Genomic DNA, 18,159 nt, shown 5'->3' with positions numbered 1-18,159 from the left:
TCTGCAGCTGATGGCAACCTTGAAGGAGCTGACACCTAGAGGCTGTCTGCTGACCTTGTTCTCACACATTTGAGCAGCATGTCCTTCCTTGAAGGGGTTACAGGGTGGTGCATTTTGTGGAATTATATTACTTTGCTCCCTGGTAGAGATGAGACAAAGGTTAAGACCTGGAGAAGAAGGTTCTCTGTTAGCTGAGCACAGTGATGAATATCTGAATGTGCAAAGAGACCTCAAACTGAGTTTAAAGGTGATCGAGAGAGATGAACTGCCTTCATAATACAATAGGAGAGGTTCTTTTGTTTGTTTTTAATTTGCTGGAGAACAGTGGTGAGGGCCAAGAAATTGAGCTAAAGACTTATGCCTGAGGCCTACATTACCACACATTATAAGATTTTTTAAGCCCTGAGAGACAAATATTTAATTTATCTGCTTATAAACCTACAGCATCACTTCCCACCTCTGGTGCCTATTACTCTGTACCTTTACTAAATATATGCTTCATATATACATGTTTCTATGTTGTCCATTGGAATACATTTTTAAAGTCAAGCTCTACACATATTAGCTTAAGCAAACACCAATGCACTTAGTATTAAGAATAAGAATGTGGAACAGATACTTAACCAGGAATACGGAAAAACTACTCAACAAACTTAGAGGAGCTTACAAGTCTATGGATATAAGAAAATGAAATGGTCTGGGTACAGGGGCTCACACCTGTAATCCTAGCACTTTAGGAGGTCAAGGTGGAGGCCAGACTGGGAAACATGGCAAAACCTTGTCTCTACCAAAAAAAAAAAAAAAAAAAAAATTAGCCAGGCATGGTGGCAAAGTGCCTGTAATCCCAGCTACTTCTAGGGCTGAGGTAGCAGGATTGATTGGGCCCGAGAATTCGAGGCTGTAGTGAGCTGTGTTCATGCCGCTGCACTCCAGTCTGGCTAGCAGAGCAAGACCCTGTCTCTGGGGGGAAAAAAAAAACAGAAACAGAGAGAGAGACAAGAAATAAACAAGGAAAGAGAGAGAGAGAGAGAGAGAGAGAGAAAGAAAAGAAGGAAAGAAGGAAGGAAGGGAAGGGAGGGGAGGGGAAGGAGTGGAGGGGAGGGGAGGGGAGGGGAGGGGAGGGAAGGGAAGGGAAGGGAAGGGAAGGATCTTACTAAGTAGCAAAACTAGGGCATCCCCAAGTAAACCTGGTAATTATCCAATCTGACCAGTCTACATTTTACTCTCCCTTCCAAGATTCATACCCAACAGTGATAGAATACATGTAAGCACACATACCTTGTTTCTATCCTTCATTAATCAATTCTTAGCCTTTTGGCTAAGATCAAATGTCTATTCTTTATTGACTATCCTTGTAGGGTTGCTCTCCATGCCCACTGTGCCTGCAAAAGTGATTTCATGGATATCAGAAAATGAGAACAGAGTGTCATGTGGGTTACACAGAACAGAGAGAAAGACACACATCAAAGTTAAACATACACTGCGAATAGGAACTTTGAGGACAAGCCCACTAGAAACAATGCCCAGAAATTCTGGGGATAATATGGAATGTGGGTTTTGAGATGACATTTATGTTATAATATTCTTCAAAGCAAGACTAGTTTCAACTGGTCAAACCAGTTTAAACTCTAGAGCAGTGTTTGTTAACTATGAGTGATTTTTGCTCCCAGGGGACATTTGGCAATATGGAAGACACTTTTGGTTGCCACAACTAAGGAGCTGGGCTGACTGATATCTAGAAAGTAGAGGCCCAGGATGTGGTTGAAGCCTACAAGACAGAGGACAACCCTCTACAATAAAAAATTATCTGACCCCAAATATCAACAGTGCTGAAGGTGAAAAACACCTCTCTAGAGTGAATTTGTTGGGACATGTGTATCTGACAAGTCCTGAGTCAGGTGAGCTTGATCCAGTAGCTACAGGGAAGCCACCAGGCCCTGAGTTCTGCCTGCCTTTTTGTCTTGCTTACTGTGGCATTGGCTTAGTCCTCAGGATCTTGCCTGTCACCTGCCAGCTCCAGACACTCCCCCTGTGGTATCAAAACAGCTGCAGAACTTCCATCTTCACACCACGCTACTCAAGAGAATTATTTTCTGCCAGCTCCCACACAAATCCTCAATTACTTTTGGTCAATTTATACAATAGGTTAAGGACCAACACTGTGGTCAGTGGTTCAGCTACTCTCTAAATCCGGTGGTTCTCAACTTTAGCTCTCATCAGAATCACCAGGGGGTTTGTTAAAATACAGACTGCTAGGGTATACTTCAGTAGCTCTCAGATGTTTTTTCTATGAAGGACCAGATGGTATGATTTTGGGCATTGCAAGCCAGGTAAGGTCTGTTTTTCCTTCTAGTTTTCCTCCTTCTTTTCTTCTCATTTGTGGCCCCCTCCTCCTCTTTCTCCTTCTTCTCTTCCTCCTCCTCCTCCTCATTCTTTAAGTAATCCTTTACAAAGGTAAAAACACATTCTTAAAACATAGGCTGCACAAAAACAAGTCACTGGCTGAATTTGTCCCTAGGCTGTATTTTTGTTGACTCTGAGCTTCCCCTGTTTAACTCACTGCATTGTTTACAAGAAAAGTTTGCAGAATCCAAGTAAACGCAAATAATTATAAGAGAACTCCAAATGGTAGCAGAGCTGAGGGAGAGTACCCAAAAGAGGACAAACTTGGAAGGCGGCCACCTTCCCAAGGCTGGGATTCAGACCTGATTGGAGAAGGTTTGCAACTCACTAGGTGGTAGAGAAATTTGCTGTTTTGCTAGGTCAGAGCTGGTCCACAGTTGCTGGACAAGCAGGAAGTAAACCTTGGGGAATAGGTGTGGTATGGCTGGTAACTGGACATGCAGGTTTGCAGAGGGTGTTGGAGAGGTGTGGGCAGAAAGCTTGAATGTGTAGTGCTCTGCTGAAAGACCATGGACAGGTGAGACTAACCGGGGTTGCTGAGTCATGGAGGGAATCATGCTCTGGCTTCATGATAAGGGCAGAGCCCCACCACATGTCTTCCCATCCACACCAATGACTGTCAGTGCGGTTCTTGGAACACACAAGAGAGCCCCTTTTCTCCTCTGATGTGCCTCCAGTGCCTGCTACTAAGAAAGCTTAACATTGTGCTTATAGTAAAGGATAAATGCTTCAAGGAAGTCCACCATTATTACAGAGCAGGTATCGAAGGGTAAATTTGGAGACGAAAAGCAAAAAAATGATAAATGGTACACATGTAATTTTGTATGATCCTTATAATAACCCTATGAGGAAGGAATAAAAGTTACTCAAATTTTATAGCCGAGGAAGCTGAGATTCAGATAGGCTAAATGATTTTCCCTAAGTTCCATACACAGTGATTGGGAGAGCCAGGATTCAAACCCGAGGAAACTGATTCCAAAATATAGCAAGTGCAGTCTACACCCAGCCAACCGGATTAGCACTGGGCTCTGTTATCCATGGCTCCTCTCCTTTCCTTAGGTGTTTGATATAGTCAGGGATAGTGAAATTTCAGGAAATAGTTACAGACCAGAATTGAAGATCACATCATCATTCTTTTTCCCTCTTTAATACTCAAGAAAATTTAATTATTTCTTTCATCAAAAACATTGAGATGCTTAACATAAAATGTATAACCTCTCTGAAAAGCTTTATCCTATTAGAGTTTCAAGGAGAAATAATGAAAGAATGCATTATAAATTCCAGCCACAAACACATCTATATTTTTATTCAATTTTGTCACTGTCACAAATATAAAAAGTATTGGAGAACACTTGATGAATCTTCTGGAGTTTTTAGCATCTCTGAGCTTTGGTCAAAAATCTAATTTATCATTATCACTTGTCCCTTGAATGTTTGTATCCTGTTTTGCAAACCTCACGAAATGATCATTTCCTTGCTTCCTAAGTACCTTTTCCTCATGAATCCTGCTTTATAAATACCAATAGAATCTGAAAGAGGCCCTTGGGAAATACCATTTACATGGGATAAGGTAATTGTCAAGGCCCCACAATTACCAGGGCCACTTTTTTATTCTGACATTTGTATTAAATAGACATTTACAGAATGTGTCTGTTTCTGAATTTGGTGGGATTGGGTCCTCTTATTTACTCCTACTTTAACAAAATCAGTGTTTCAAATAAAAACTAAATATGTTAAGATATATTAATAAATGCAATGTACGCACATTGCAGAAAATGTAGACAGTACAGAAAAGCCCAAAAAGTCAATCCAGTCACATTTCCACCACCCAGAGGCAGTCATGGTTTAGAATGTTTCCTTTTAGGCTTGTTCTTTCTGGATGTCAAAGTATAGCACATTGGCAATAAGTTTGTCAATACAGTTCATATACTGCTTTTCTACAAACGACTCGTTTTTTTAAACACCTCTGAATCTTTTATACTGGCTATAACAATAGACACAGAAAAGTGCTCAGCTCATAAGTATACAAGCTCATGAATTTCCACAAACTGAACATGCCCATGCAACCAGCCTCCAGATCAGAAACAGAACATCACCAACTCCTGGGAGTGCACTTCCCCAACCCCCACCCTGTGCCCTGCAGTCACTATCCTGCTCCAACAGCAACCACGGTCTGGTCTTAACATCCATCCCCATAGATCTTGATTGTTTAAAACTTTCTATAAATGCAGGCATGAAGTATGCTTCGTTTTTCTCATGCAACACCTGGCATGTGAGATTCATCACTATGTGTAGTAGTAGTTTCTTCATTTTCCTTGCTGTCTGCAAAACTGTTTGAAACTATATGGGATTAGAAGAGTGAAGTTCATATATACCCTAGTTCAGGCAACTGATCTCTGCCATCTCCTAGTGAGGCAATGTTATTCAGAATTACTTCTCTGATGAGCACTGTAGTGATATTTAAAAATCTCACTGGAGGGTTAAGGGGAAAATTATGTAAGTGGCTTCTATAATAGCCTCCAAAATTATGTATGTATCCAGGACTACTGATATTCCCTCTAAATGCAAGTGTCCCAAGTCAGAAAGGGTTTCCTTTCTTAGGAAGATGAGTTAAAAACAGAATGAGCAAAATATCAGGATTAAACAAAGCAAATAAATGAGCTCATAGGAACTTCTTTAATTCTGATTATTTATGGGATTTAGCTACAATTCAAAGGGATTTCTTAATTCATGAGAACATTAACTTCTTGATCATTTAGAGCAGTACTACTCGAAGTAGCAAGGACCAAGTAGCTTTGGACCTTGAACTGACAGCATCAGCTTCACAAAAGAGCTTGTTAGAAATGCACATTCTCCAGCCTCATCCCTAGGCCTACAGAAGCGATATTTCTGAATATAGGGCCCAGATATATTGGTTTCAATGAGCCCTGCAAGTGATTCTGATGCTGACTAAAATTTGAGAAACTTTGTTTAGGAGCAAGAGATGGTAGTGGTAAAAAGCTTGCGGGGGAAGGTGAGGGAGCTGAGAGCAGTGGCTCACAGCAGTAATCCCAGTGCTTTGGGAGGCTTAGGCAGGAGGATCACTTGAGGCCAAGAGTTCAAGACCAGCCTGGGCAACAGAGCAAGAACCCATCTCTACAAAAAAATTAAATATTGAAACAAAAATTTATCTTGTTGTGGTGACAAACGCCTATAGCCCTAGCTACTCAGGAGGTTGAGGCTAGAGGATCATTTGCGCATAGGAGTTTGAGATTGCAGCAAGCTACTGCACTCCAGCCTGAGCAACAGAGTGAGACCCGCCTCTAAAAAAACTAAAAATCAGTGTATGATCCTGAGCAAATTACTTAACTGTTTTGAGACTCTGCTTTGTTACATATAAAATTAGATTGTAATAGCAACCTCATAGGATTTCTGTAAACTTTAGACAAAGACAATGCCCATGAAGGGCTCACCACAGTGCTAACTAAGGAGTTCTTTTTTTCTTGTGGGTCCATATTTGGCCTTTAGGATTTCCATGAAATTCCTGATTAAACCATAGGTAGATAAAATGGGCCCAAGTGGGCTGATCAGAGACTCTTTCCTAGGAGCTTAAAGACAAAGATATGAGAGTTTTAGTCTTCACTCCTCGCTTGACATGTGAATGTCAAGGGCATGTGAATAAGGAAGCCAGGGGCAGCTGTCTTCTGCCATATGGGCAGAGATGGAGATTCAGCAGGAGTGTCGAAAAAAGAGAAGAATGAAGCGGAGGTGCAAAAATAAATGAAAATGAGAGACCATATGGCCTCAGAGAGAGAGAGAGAGAGAGAGAGAGAGAGAAGGAGAGACAGAGAATAGATACTCAATTTTTCAACCCAGACTCTTCAGAGGTCAGATTATAATTAATACCTCATAAAATGCTCCTGTATCCTTACACTATAGCCCCTTAATATTTCAGCTCATTTGAGAAGGCACATGATAATTGTAACAAAAAACAAACCTTGACTAAGACAAAGTACAGATTCAACATGGTCCCAGCAAAAGTCCCATTGCTACCACCATCTGAACCAAGACCCTGGCAGCCAGGACAGTCTTACCCCATGCAGTGTTTCTGATGCTTTTCTCTTCCTGCATCCACATATTTAAAATAAAGCATCTTTGGCCAGCTGCACTAATCTTCACAGCAGGGAGAATATTTACGTGTTCAGCATAACCACCTGGAAGAATGAAAATGAAGATAAGATTGTCTTATAGCTCATGGAGAAAAAGCTCATAATTCCCTCTTTATAATAATGAGACACATTTACTCCCTGGAGTCTAATAACAGCAAAGTGGCAGAAAAGTGTCATCATTAGGCTATCTTTTGATGAATTCATTTTGGTAGTATCAGGAAAAAAAAAATCTTAAAAGTTGCAGATCACATATAAAAGTAACAAGTATTCTTCATAAATCCGTCTTCTATGTCTCCTTTATGCCCTCCCTACTCTGATTGACAGCTGGGGAAACAGAACACTTGAGCTCCTGACTGGGCTTTGCAGAAGCTGGTTTTTAGCCAAACTTACAGGTAGATATTGATTACAACTATTTATTATGCATTGAAGGGATAATGGAGAGCACTCCCTCTCCACACCCCACCACCTATGGGTTCCTTGAGAATAAGGCTTAAGGCTCTATCCTTATAATTCAGAAGAATGTCTGGGTTATTCAAGAAGATCTGCTGACATCCAAAGTTACTTCCTATCTCCTTGCAGTGGTGGAAACAAAATATGAGTATTAAACTCTATAGGCACCACCAATGAAGTTTAATTATACATATAAAAAGAATGTATATGATATTTGCAGAATCTCTCTAATAATGTTCTCTTTGTTTATGCTTATTTGCTGTTGATATATTCAGAGAGGAACTTGCCCAAGTGCCTCAAATGAGATCCAAGAGTTATGATTGAATACCATCATTGCCCCACATTTCTGTTTCTGAGAAAGTCATTAAAAAGAGGGTGGGTGGGCCGTTAACCCTCTGTGCCCACCAGTTTATCCAAGTTACTCATAACTTGGGGAAGTAGTAGTGAGGAGAGGGGGCTTCTGAGAGTGCTCAGGCATTCAAAACAACCAGCTCAACAGAGGGCAGAGGTACTGGCCATAATATATCAATGATGATTTGCATTGTCTGGGAGCCAGGATAGATATGCAATTTAAGTAATTTTTTTGAAGTTTGATTGGTGTCTGTCTTGTCTGTTTGTATATGTCTCAAAATTGTGTTTAAAAGGATGAAAGTCAGGCTCATCCATAAAGTGAAATTTAGTTTTATTAAGTTTTAAGGCATTTATTTATCTTCACATTCACTTGTCATACTATGTCAATAAAAAGTGTGTAGCTCAACATCTTCATTAATAATATATATTAACAAATTGAAGTCAAGGAAGGTAAAGCAGCCTTGTCCAAACTAGCAAATGACAGACCCAAACCCAGTCCTCTTCATCCTCAGGCTAATGTGCTTTCTCCCTGGGTCAAAGTTTTACTTCAGAATAACCCTGGTTTTGTCCAAGATATGAGTAATACAATTTTTAACAATCCTGCAAATAGGATTTTTTAAGGGATCGAAATGCTCAGCAAGGGCTAAGATATTATACACCAGGTACTTTCTTCATTATGTCTAAATCATTCTCTAGATATAGGTTAAGCTCTGGAACAGCAAGTTTCCTTACTTCCAACACAGAAACAGGGCCATGCATCAGGAAGAAAAGCTGGAGGTAGCCCCAAGGGCCTTGATCATTACCCATCAGTCTGAAGCTACATTCATTAAAGGAATCATTTTATATCAAGCAGGTGCCTATTTCTAAACTTTTTAGAAAGTTAAATTGCATATGTTTTAAAGTTAAATTTTTGCCCTTGGGAAAGAGTTTGTCCTGTTTTACACAGGCAGTGTATACTCTTTTCATACATGTTTTTGTTTGTCTTTCTGGTTTCTCAGCATCTTTTGAGAATTTGACCCTGATCCTGACCCTGACCCTATGTGTTCTAGAGGGATGTCAATCACAGAGTCCAGAGTCCCTGACCACAGCTTAGGTGGAGGACTGAAGATTTGACTTGATGGCAATCAGAATCTCCCTCCAGAATTTTGAATCTTGGGGAGTCATATACATGAGGTGGCTGAGGATGGAAGACCTGATGGCAGAATCATGGAGAGACTACTTGTGAGTTCCTGCCATCAGGACCCCTCAGGATGCTTATCCATGTCTTTTCCAAAACCTAAACCTTCAGCTCTCCTTTCAATTCCACAAGTTGACTAGTATCTTCGTACTTGTCTGTCGATTTATCTGCCTATTGCTTAAGTTACTGCAATGGATTGCTGTTGCTTGCAATCAAAGAACTCTAGCGTTGCTCAACTAATGAGTAGGGATGTGATCCTGAGCAAGTTCCTTCCCCTCTTTGAACATCAATATTCTTATCTACATAATGGGCATGATAAATTAGGTTGGATGTCTCTGTACATGAATAGATGCGAGAGTATAAATGAGATGGTCAACAAACTTTTTTAAAAGAATCAGTATGTTAAGCTTTGTGCTAAGCCCAGGGAACCACAAAGATAAATTAGACAGTGTGTTAAGATTCCACTCTGTTGTTCTGGGCATCTAACTTTTTATATAATTAGGATAGCAGCCAGTAATTGAAAACTTTCTCTGTTGAAATAAGAAATTTTACTCTACAGTTGGACAGAAATGGTGGGGGACCACAAAAGGGCTCATAAAGGGAGATGTCTTGAGTATGAGTATTTGCTGCAAGCAAGCCCCTTGGTACCTATAAGCACTTCTGACTTCCCTGATGAAAGGATGAGCACATTATTGCTGGCTTGCTGACTCTATAGCCAGTGATTCTTTTTCCCCAGAACAGCTCCTAGCACATATCTCAAAGCCTTGAGCCTTGACTGATCAATGCTTGGCTAAGCCACAGCAGTCATTGGTGGTTTGGCACAGTTTTATTCTTGGCACTGACACCAATGATACCTTGCAGATTTCAAAGCTCTTACACACAGCTAGATACTTAGCCTGAATTCAGAAAATAAAGTAAGAAATACCACCTCATCACCTTTTCTATTCTTCTATGCAGACCCCAGATAATAACCACTGTGAGTGTATAGTTGAAAATGTGGTTTATGGCCCAGAATCACCTCACCTGACATCCAGTTCTTCATGCACCGTCAGCCTTAAGAGGGGGAATATATAAGACTGAGCTCTTCTTCTGAATTAAAAAGAAAAGTTAAGCTATATTGAGCATCATATTTTACATACCTTATCTTCTTTTAACTCACAAGAACCCAGTAATGTAAGCATTGTTACTACAGTGTTTCATTTGTGGAAACTGAGGCTGAGGATCTACAAAGAGGCAATACAAAGATTCAAATCCAGACTCCCTGATTCCAGCCTCTTGGCTTATCTTAACCACTATACACTCTGCCTCTTGCCTTTCTTCTTGGTAATGGGAAGTGGGTAAGGAAATAGCTAAATAATCAGATACAATATTAATAACTTTTCTTTTGTTCTCTGTTTGGCATTATTATGCAGGATCTGTAACTCATGACCCTGATAACATTCTTACCTGAGTATAGGCATAGAAATAATATTCACCTTAGCCTTCTATTTCCTATGTCTTCTGATATTCAACTGTCAGTTACCTACAGTAACATTTTTGAATTCCAGATGGTCTCACTCTAACATTCGGGGAATTTTGGAGCCGAATTCCTCTTGGAGCCAATTTTCTCTCTTCCTCCTTTCACACTAGGGTGGAAACTCCATTTAATATTGAACTGTGCAGGACCAAAATAGAATATCAAACTGGATACTCAGGCTAAATCTTATCATGCATTAGAAAGTTGAACATATTTTGAGCAACTAATTCTCTGCTAGTCAATTGTACTGGCAGAAAATATCCAATCACACCTCCAGGCTAGAATAAAATGAGTGTACAACTGAAGAAAGTCCATGAGAGTTATTACTATACTAACTATTGGGTTTTCTTGAAGCCTTCTAATTTCCTCCTATTATAGTCATTACCACTTAGTAAGAACCAACTGTGTGCCAGGCACTGTGCAAAATTCTATACAAATACCATTGAACATATTCAAAAGAACAACAAGAGATAAATAATAGATATCTCTATTACCATGAGAAACTTAGGACATAAAAATTTGCCCAAACAAATGGTGCAATCAGGACTTAAATCCAGGTAAGTGACTTCAAAGCCTATATTTCTAAGCACTGATCTAGATGACTTCTACTCTCCCAAGAAAGGAAGCATTACTAGTTTCATAAATCATTCCACCTATGTGCTCAGTGTCATGCACTTTACAAATATTCAGATAAATTCCACCTCCCTCACTCCCACTTATCAGGCAATAGATGAAATGTATAAAAATATCCAGCCACATTTGTCAAACATGATCTGTTTTTCACGAACACAGTAGAGACTCAGTAGATTTCCACTGATATCAGCTGAGAAAATAATCAATTCTTCTGCAAACTCACCTTGCACATAATGTCATTCATTTGCCCTTGTAGATGATTTAATAGACTTTCTGGGGACTGAACTATCCATCCTATAAAAGGTCAACATTAAGAAATGTGAGAAAGTGCTAGAAAGGTTGGACTTTTCAAAAGTAAGTAGAATCTCCTCATGCCTGTGTGAAGTGGATGATTTAATTAATAGAACAGGAATATTGGGAGCTTAAGTTAGACCTAGAATCCTCAGGGACATGAATTCCTGAGTCAGCAAGAGAGTCAGTGCCTCAAGGCTGAGATACCAGTCAAAGCTCTGTCCTCTACTTTTCTGGGGTATAAAGTGTTTTTTTTTTTTTCTTTTCCCTGTGCAACAATGCAGCAGCAGATCCAAAATAACTCTATCCCTAGTGTAGAGACCCATCAGCGATGCTAACTCCACTCATGACCTAACTGCTTGATATTTGGCCAAAATTACCTCTTTTTTCATAGAATATAGCTTAGATCTTCCTCCTATGCATTTGCTAAAAGCAAAAGTAACCACCTTAATACCTGTCATATAAAGAAGACATTTTATTTTCCTCAAACAAAATAATACTTAGAAAACAAAATTATAACAAAAATAAAGCAGCCAAAACCCAGCAAGAACAAAACCACTATGTGCTCTAGCCATGCTGGATCCTGACTAGGATTGCCTTAAGCAAGTATTGGTATATCACCTTACATCATCCCCTGTTTCCTATTAGTTGCTGTGTTGCTGAGTCTTTTATTCAACTATCAAAAAGCCAAAAAGAGAAGTTATGAGGCAGTTTCTGATTACACAAATTTATAATATCCACATTGTCTCTAACAGTTTATTCAGATTGCCAATGACTTTAGATTTAGAAGGTATCATTCAAAATGACCTAGGATTAGGGCCTAGTAGACCATCATTTCCAATGTATCCCTAATAAGGTTACACTGGATAAGCTACAGAAGGCTGAGGGGGTAAGGAAACCCAAAAAGCTAAATTCCAGAAAGTGGTAAGACCTTCCTAAGAGAGGAAAACAATTACTTTAACCCTGGTAGAATTGGGGGAGGAAGAAAAATCTAGTAAATTGCTAATGAAGATAAACTAGCCTAACTTTCAATGAATTTTTAATGACTGTAGCAAGCAGCATGAAAGATTATAATCCTAAGGAAGCTCAAACACAGAGAAACTTTGCATCCATTCTCCAGTTCTTTCCCAGAGGCTTTTTCTGGGTGCTTGAGGGTGTTATTCTGATGAATAGGAGCAGTGCAGGAGAGCTAAGAGAAAGTTATCCAGGTGATCTCAAGTTTTCAACAAGTTGGTTCTCCAACTTTCAATGGTACTCCAAAGGCTGAATGTTGGGCAGGAGGACTAAAAGAAATTCCACAAAATTTATGCTTTAATCAAGCATAAACATTTCCTTTTATTTTTCAACTCTCTCTCTCTATTATGTATATATATATAAAAAACACTAAACTACATATTGCATATTATATTTTACATAACATATGTATTATCATATACAACTTAAAAAGTCCCGGCTGATAAGGATGATGTTTTTAAGACATGTAAATATTGTAGGAATTAAATTTCTAAACAGCACCCAAATTCAAAATACTAGGAGAGGCTCTGAGACAAAAAGAGACCCCCCAGTAGTCTCACCAGTACTCACATCTCAAGTCCTTGTGAAGTTAAAATTGTTCAGGTGAAATAAATCAAACTAATGCTTCATCAAAGCTAAAACTAGATTAGATTGACTTAGCTCCCAACACCATTAGCCTCACGGAATAAGGAACATGTCATTTTCTGGAGGCAAATATTGCTTATTTATGTCTCTCCTGCTCGTTTGCACGTAGTATGTAACACACAGGAAAAAAAAGAGAGAGAGAGACAGAGACACTGAAGAAGGAAGAACACGTGACCCATGGTCAATATAAGAACTAATCAGTGGAGACATACTCAGAGATAAGCCAAATGTTAGCAGTATAACATAGATAACTTAAAGAATGATAAAATGTAGGTTAAAAATCTGGAATAAATGGTGGACAAGATGTGTGAACAGATGGGGAATTTCAGCAAAGTAATAGAAACAATAAAAAAAAAATTCAATTTCATCATCTTTCAAATGAAGATGCCCAAAGTTATTAAGTAATTTGCCTGAGGTCACATAACTAATCAGAAGTATAACCAAAACTTTAAAAACCCATTTTTCCCAGATGATCTGCCTCCTATCACACCTCAGCCTCCTGTTTTTCCATCTGTATTTTCTTTAAAGACCTTGTTTCTTCCTGTAATGGGGAGCAGAACCCATCCAATCATCTTTTGGAGAGATGAGGAAACTGGGCTTTCCTGAAGCTATCTGACCTAGCATACCTGTTCATTTCAGCTGAGGAGCGGTCACACTGCTAAGTTCTGAAATGGAAATCTTACTGTAGGTCTTCAACCAAGGTTTACACATGAAAAGTTTAATTTCCTTTATCTCTACTAATTTTATTAATGATAACGCTACTGGTGACCTAGAATAGAAAGCATGAGTCTTTACTCCCTTTCCAGGCTCAAAACCCAGCATAGCAGGTCCAAGCTGTGATGGAAAAATCTGTAGGCTCATGACTCATTTGCTCTTCAGAGGGAGCCCCCAGTTTTCCTCTGAAATATCTCCCTTACCCTACTTAGAGTCCAAAATGTTTATGTAGTATTGGTTTCATCTCAACTCTAGCTTCTATGGGGGACAAGTTATTTATTTGGCTTATGTGAGCATTTCATTGCCTCCTTACTCACCCAACTACTATGGTTGGATCAAGAATGGGTCTATAGCTAATATGAGCCTTTGAGACACAATCTGGGTTTTATTACTAGGGCTTGTGTATTTTGTTGAAAAATAGAGGTATAGTTCCTCTTTTTGCTAAACCTGGACATGTAGAAATATAAGGTCTCAGTTTCCATGAGCTGTATGTAGAAGAATTTTACTTGAGAGTGATACTAACAGAAACAAAAGATAAGGCTAGAGGGAAGAAGAAAGACCCTGTTACTTGGTAGCATTGCTGAATCAAGCATAAACATTTCCTTTTATTTTCAAACTCTCTCTATATACATATTTTATATATATATATATATAAAACATTAAACTATATGTTACATATTATTTTTTACATAAAATGTATATTATATACAGTTTAAAAAGTCCCAGCTAAGCAAGCCACATGTAGAAGAATGAAATTGGGTCCCTATCTCTCCCCTTATACAAAAATCAACTCAAGGTGGATAAAAGACTTAAATCTAAGACCTGAAACCATAACAATTCTAGAAGATAACACTGGAAAAACTCTTCTAGGTATTGACTCAGGCAAAGAATTCATGATTAAGTATGCAAAAGCAAATGCAACAAAAACAAAAATAAATAGAGGGGACGTAATTAAACTAAAAAGCTTCTGCACAGTGAAAGAAATAATCAGCAGAGTAAACAGAGAACCCCAGAGTGGGAGAAAATATTCACAAACTATGCATCTGAAAAAGAACTAATATCCAGAATCTGCAGGTAACTCAAACGATTCAGAGAGAAAAAAAACAAATAATTCTATCAAAAAAGTGGGCAAAGGAATGAATAGACAATCTTCAAAACAAGATATATAAACAACCAAAAAACATATGAAAAAAAAATGCTCTGTGGAAAACAGTATGGAGATTCCTTAAAGAACTAAAAGTAGAACTACCATTCAATCCAGCAATCCCACTACTGGATATCTACCCAAAGGAAAAATCATTATATGAAAAAGACATATGCACACAATGTTTATAATGGCACAATTTGCAACTGCAAAAATGTGGAACCAATCTAAGTTCCCATCGACCAAGTGGATAAAGAAAATGTTGTGTATATACAACCATGGAATACTACTCAGCCATAAAAAGAAATGGAATAATATCTTTTGCAGCAACTTGGATGGAGCTGGAGGCCATTACTCTAAGTGAAGTAACTCAGGAATAAAAAACTAAATACCGTATGTTCTAAGTGGGAGGTAAGCTATAAGGATGCAAAGGCATAAGAATGTTATAATGGACTTTGAGGACATAAGGGGGAAGGGTGGGAGGTAGGTGAGGGATAAAAGACTACATATTGGACCAAGAAGCAGCTTCTCCACTCCTTCTGGAATCTCCGCCTAGTTCAGCCCGCTCATTTCCTCGAGCTTCTCCGAAGTGGGCAGCAGCAGCTTCCAGGGTGACCTGGGTGGAGGCTATGGCGGGACCAGCGGTATGAGAGGCATCACCACCGTCCCAGTCAACCAAAGCCTGCTGAACCCCCTTAACCTGGAGGTAAACCCCAACACCAGGCCGTGTGCACCCATGAGGAGCAGATCAAGGCCCTCAACAAGTTTGCCTCCTTCATCGACAAGGTTAGTTTCCTGGAGCAACAGAACAAGATGCTGGAGACCAAGTGGAGCCTCCTGCAGCAGCAGAAGACGACTCAGAGCAACAGGGACAACATGTTTGAGAGCTACATCAACAACCTTAGGTGGCAACTGGAGACTGGGCCAGGAGAAGCAGAAGCTGGAGGCGGAGCATGCAGCCGGTGGTGGAGGACTTCAAGAACAAGTATGAGGATGAGATCAATAAGGGTACAGAGATGGAGAATGAATTTGTCCTCATCAAGAAGGATGCAGATGAAGCTTACATGAACAAGGTACAGCTAAGTCTCACCTGGAAGGGCTGACTGAGGAGATCAACTTCCTCAGGCAGCTGTATGAAGAGGAGATCTGGGAGCTGCAGTCCCAGATCTCCGACACGTCTGTGGTTCCGTCCATGGACAACAGCCGCTCCCTGGACATGGACAGCATCATCGCTGAGGTCAAGGCGCAGTAGGAGGAGATCGCCAACCGCAGCCGGGCTGAGGCCGAGAGCATGTACCAAATCAAGTATGAGGAGCTGCAGACACTGGCTGCAAAGCACGGGATGACCTGCGGCGCACGAAGAGTGAGATCTCCTAGATATACCGGAACATCAGCTAGCTCCAGGCTGATATTGAGGGCCTCAAAGACCAGAGGGCTTCCCTGGAGGCCGCCATCGCAGATGCCGAGCTGGGAGGGGAATTGGCAGTTAAGGATGCCAACTCCAAGCTCTCCGAGCTGGAGGCCACCCCGCAGCGGGCCAAGCAGGACGTGGTGCGGGAGCTGCCTGAGTACCAGGAGCTGATGAAGGTCAAGCTGGCCCTGGACATAGAGATCGCCACCTACAGGAAGCTGCTGGAGGGCGAGGAGAGTTGGCTGGAGTCTGGGATGAGAACAAGAGTATCCATAGGAAGACTAAGAGTGGCTATGGAGGTGTGCTGAGCTCGACCTATGGGGGCTTCACAAGCCCCGCCTCAGCTATGGCCTGCGCTCCAGCTTTGGCTCTGGCGCAGGCTCCAGCTTCTTAAGCCGCACCAGCTCCGCTAGGGCCGTAGTTGTGAAGATGATTGAGACCCGCAATGGGAAGCTAGTGTCCGAGTCCTCTGACGTCCGGCCCAAGTGAACAGCTGCGGCAGCCCCTCTCAGCCTGCCCCTCCTGCGGCTGCCCCAGAGCCTATGAGGGAGGCTGCTGTGCAGGGAAGCATAGAGAAAAGAAGACCCACCTGAGGCTCAGCCCTAGCCCTCAGCCCACCCTCAGGGGAGTTTACTACCTGGGCCACCCCCCTTGCCCATGCCTCCAGGTACAAAATAATTCAATTGCTCTTTTTTCCCCCAGAATAAAAGCTCAGCTAGCTCTGCCAGAAAAACAAAACAAAACAAAACAACAAAAACACTACATATCGGATACAGTGTACACTGCTAGGGTAATGGGTGCACTAAAATCTTCGAAACAACCACTAAAGAATTTATCCACGTAACCAAAGACCACCTGTTCCCTAAAAACTATTGAAATAAAAATAAAAATTTAAAAAGTCCCAGTGGATAAGGATGATGTTACATTCATGTAAATGTTATGGGAAATTAATTTTTAAAAGTATAGACAAAACCCAAACTCCAGAGAGGTGTTGAACCGGCTCTAATCCTACCCAAATTCCAGTGGAGTGCACCAGGGTTAGGCACTGGATGTAGAGGCAGTCAATGCATATGCAGGCTTCCCAGTAACACAGGCTGGCCCCCGAAAAGGAACTGGACTAACTGGATTCTTGCTCTTGATAATTTGAATTTTAAAACTCATAAGAAATGAGGTGATTGGCAACAGGAACTGAGGCTTAAAGTATTAAATAGAATTTTTCAAAAATATGAGAGTATAAGATAGATTTAATCCTCTGAGATAGAATTAAGATGCAAGAGGTCATGGCAATCCCAAGTTGTGAAGAAGCAGAGTCCATAAGGAAGAAGAAGTCATAGTCTGAATAGAAAACATCCAGGGAAGAAGGAAGGAATAGGCAAGTCAAGAGTGCAAGAAGAGAAGAAAATTAGTAAAAGCAATAGAAGACCATATGTGTGGTCCATGAGAGAGAAAGAAAGACTGAAAAAGAAATAAGGTCTGAGATAATACTAAGCATCTCACTAGATTTAGCTTGTCTCCAGCAGCTCATGTTTTTGGATTCTGGTAGTGGCTAAGGGCACTGGCTTTTATCTCTGTAGTTCTATAATCCCATCTCAGTTCCTTTACCTACTAGCTTTATAATCTTGAGCTGGACATTTAATTTACTAAAATTGCCATTTTTCTCACCTGTAAAAATGGGATATCAATATACTAGCTTCACTGGACTATTAAGAGGATAAACTGATCTATGCAAGGGTCTTGGCATCATGATTGGCACATGGTGTGCACTCAATAAATGGTAGCTATTTTTATTCATACTATTGTTTTTATAATTATTCATTTAAATATATGTTAACATTTTCATTCACGATGATGAGTGAAAATAAAACCTCTGCATCATGGAAGCAAAACAAAGCATCTTATCCATGGAGGTTACATGTAACCTTTCCTATCGCATTTATTACCTTCACAAAAATCCTTATGACAGCTTGCTATTCACTTTATTTGAATTGTCTTAATTAAGACTCTATTTCTCATATCCAAAAATGCATAGCCAAAGCCAGCAGCCTGGCAGAGTGGAGAAGATAAAGAATTCAGAGTCATGAAAAAAAAAAAAAAAAAAAGCTTGCATCACTGATCATTAGGGAAATGCAAATCAAAACCACAAGGAGATACTATCTCACACAAGTCAAAATGGCTATTACTAAAAAGTCAAAAAGTAAGAGATGCAGGCGAGGTTGCAGGCAAAAACGAATGCTTATACACTGTTAGTGGGAGTGTAAATTA

The 18,159-nt window shown here is 40.2% G+C and overlaps 1 pseudogene; it reads left to right on the top strand.

The window, feature by feature from the left end:
• Positions 1-8,105: 8,105 nt before the first annotated feature.
• Positions 8,106-16,386, top strand: LOC115899595 (annotated as a pseudogene).
• Positions 16,387-18,159: the final 1,773 nt, after the last annotated feature.

The sequence above is a fragment of the Rhinopithecus roxellana genome, chromosome 1 (genome assembly GCF_007565055.1).
Source record: "Rhinopithecus roxellana isolate Shanxi Qingling chromosome 1, ASM756505v1, whole genome shotgun sequence".
NCBI lineage: Eukaryota > Metazoa > Chordata > Mammalia > Primates > Cercopithecidae > Rhinopithecus > Rhinopithecus roxellana.
This window is presented reverse-complemented; position numbering and strand designations above follow the sequence as displayed.